The sequence below is a fragment of the Pundamilia nyererei genome, unplaced genomic scaffold (assembly GCF_000239375.1).
Source record: "Pundamilia nyererei isolate P.nyererei 1_Seehausen unplaced genomic scaffold, PunNye1.0 scaffold00212, whole genome shotgun sequence".
NCBI classification, from domain to species: domain Eukaryota; kingdom Metazoa; phylum Chordata; class Actinopteri; order Cichliformes; family Cichlidae; genus Pundamilia; species Pundamilia nyererei.
Window position 1 is genome coordinate 228869 of NW_005187613.1, and position 3092 is coordinate 231960.

Here is a 3092-nt window from a genome sequence, read left to right on the forward strand (position 1 = left end):
GGAAACACATCATCATGTAGCAATTTCAAATATCCAGTGGCCTTGAGGTTTCCATTGATGAAGAATGGACCCACTATCGTTGTGCCCCATATACCACACCAAACCATCACTGTTTCATCTGGGTTGGATAATAAAGAGCGTCAGCTGCAGTGGAAATTTACGCTTCTAACAGTTCTGGATACGATCACTGGTCATTTTCTAAATCTTGACCAAAAACACAAACATTCAAAATATAGTCGTGCACATACAGTCACATAAAGGTTTCACAAGAGTCTTGATGCTCTGGTCATTCAAAATTTGGAGTCTGTTTAGTGTTTATTAACTGAACGTCAGCCACTTGGTATGTTGTCTAGATTCTTTCTGTATTTAGTTATTGTGATTGCAATTTTTACCTTTTATTGTATTTGATTTAGATTGAGCTTTTATTTTATTATTGTATGTTTTTTCTGTTTAATGGTCCTCCTTTCCTTTCTTATTTATCGAACAATGCATTTATTTGGCTTTATTGAACATAACCCTAACCCTCGTTCCTGGTAGGTGTCGGACTCCATCAGGGCTGCCCTTTATCACCGATTGTGTTCATAATTTGTATGCATGAGGGCTTCTACTTGGGTGGTCCAGAATCTCATCTTTGCTTTTCACAGATCATCATCATCATCACCATCATCATCGTTTATTTGTATAGCACTTTAAGAACACACCAGGCAGACCAAAGTGCTGAACAACACAGATCAAAACAACAACCAAATTCAAAATACCATCAAATCATTACACACAATAAAATAAATAAGAAGGTGTCAGTTTCCTACAGTTAAAAGCCAGGGAATAAAAATAAGTTTTCAATCTGGACTTAAAGACCTGCACTGATGACGCTTGTCTAATTTGGAGGGGAAGGTTATTCCAGAGCATCGGAGCCGCAATTGAAAAGGCACGGTCTCCTCTGCATTTCAGCCGCGACTTAGGGACCGACAGCAGCAGCTGCTCAGCTGAACGGAGCGAGCGAGGAGGAACATGTGGCTTCAGCAAGTCAGATAAGATGATGTGGATTTGTTGGCTTCATCCTATGGTGGACTCCAGCTCATACTGGAGTGGTTTGCAGCCGAGTGTGAAGTGGTGGGAATGACAGTCAGCACCTCCAAGTCTGAGGCCATGGTCCTCAGCTGGAAAAGGGGTGGAGTGCCCACTCTGGGTTTAAGTATGTCAGGGTCTTTTTCATGAGTGATGGGAGAGGCGAGCAGAAGATTGACAGATGGTACTGTGGCTGCAGTGATGAGGATGCTGTACCAGTCTAAAAGCGAAGCTCTCCATTTACTGGTCAGGACATCCCCGCCCTCACTTATGTTTACAAGCTCAAGGTGTCCAAAAGAATGACATCATAGCAGTGGACAGAAGCTCTCTTGGAAGGGTGGCTGGCCTCTTTCAGGAAGCCCTCCTGGGCATTTCCTGGTTGAGGCATCCTTGTCAGATACCCAAACCACCCCAGCTGCCTCCTTTCAATGTGGCGGAGTAGCTGCTCTACTCTGAGCCCCTCATCCTATCTCTAAGGGCATGTCCCACTGGGACGAGGCGCTGGGGGAGACCCGCGACACACTGGAGAGATTATATCTCTCGGCTGGCCTGGGAACAAGCTAGACGTGATGCCTATGGAGAGGGAAGTATGGGCTTAGGCTGTTGCTCCTGCAACTCGGCCCTGGATGAGCGGACAAAATGGATTAATGGATGGATTTTGTTATTGCTTGTGTCAAACAATTTGGAAAAAAGATATATTATATTATAAATATAGATTATATTATTTTATCTTATTGCTTAAGTACATGGATCAAGGTGTTTAAGTTGAAAGATCTTAGCATATATAAAGAATATACAAGTGTTAAGGACAAGGCATAGCATATAAAAGATGGCTTACACAAACTGCTTCAGCTAGCTCACACAGATGACAAGTATAAGTGTACATTAGTCTATAGATCTGTTTATAGTCACGCAGTTCTGATGTATTTGATGTGACATCTGGAGCTAACTAATTGAGTCTCCTTCCTCAGTGAAGCATTTTCCTTTTTGCCAGTCTTTGTACTCCCATCTCTCCTTGACTGTTTCAACCTCTTCCTTTAAATACTTTCCTTTACGCTGTCATTTCACCAACAAGTGTCCTTGTCCTCTTTCCTTAGTCCAGAGGATACACCAAACACCTTCCTGACAGGTTCCTCACTCATTCAGCTGTAGTTTCCCAGCTGGTAACTCTTCCCTAGCATCTCAACTCCCTCTTGAACTCTGTGCGACGTTCCTCCTTCTTCAGCTCCCATCATTTAATCCTTGGCTCTGCCTTCACTTGATTACTCTTCTTGATGTCCAAAGCATCCTACAGACTACCATCTGATGCTCCCTACCTACATCCTCCCCTGCCACCACCTTACAGTCTCCTACCACTTTCATGTTGCATTTTCAGCACGAGTCCACCTGTGTTCGCTTTCTTCAATTCTGACGTCCTCCTATCTGCCTCCCCCTTCTTAAAGTTCATGTTCACCACAGCCATTTCCATTCATTTCAGAAAATCTACACCATCTGACGCTCTGCATTTCTCTCCTTAACACCATGCCTCCTAAACACCTCCCCATCGCCTCTGCAGCCTTCACCTACATCCCCCTCACAATGCTCTCCACCCTGGGGAGACCCTCCTCCACTTCAGCTCTCTTCTAGCTAACATCCGCCCATTGGACATACACGCTGACAACATTGCACATCACTCCTTTGATTTGCAGCTTCAAACTCAACCCTGTCTGACCCTCTCTTCACCTGCGCAACACTATTCCCATACTCTTCCTGTCCACTACTCTATTTTTCCTTCTCCATCATGGTAAAATAGTGCTCCTGGCTTTGCTTCCCTTCCACCTGGTCTCCTGTACACACACAAACACACTATATCTGCCTTCCTTCTCTACATACCATCTGCCATCTCCCTTTATCAGTCATAGTCCCACCTCTCACCTCCACACTCCTGCTTTTTTGTCACCCTCACTGCCTCCTAACACACCATACCCCCTTCCCCTTGTCTTGTCAGCAGGCTGTAGCTCAGGTAGACCAGCTCATCTGCTAGT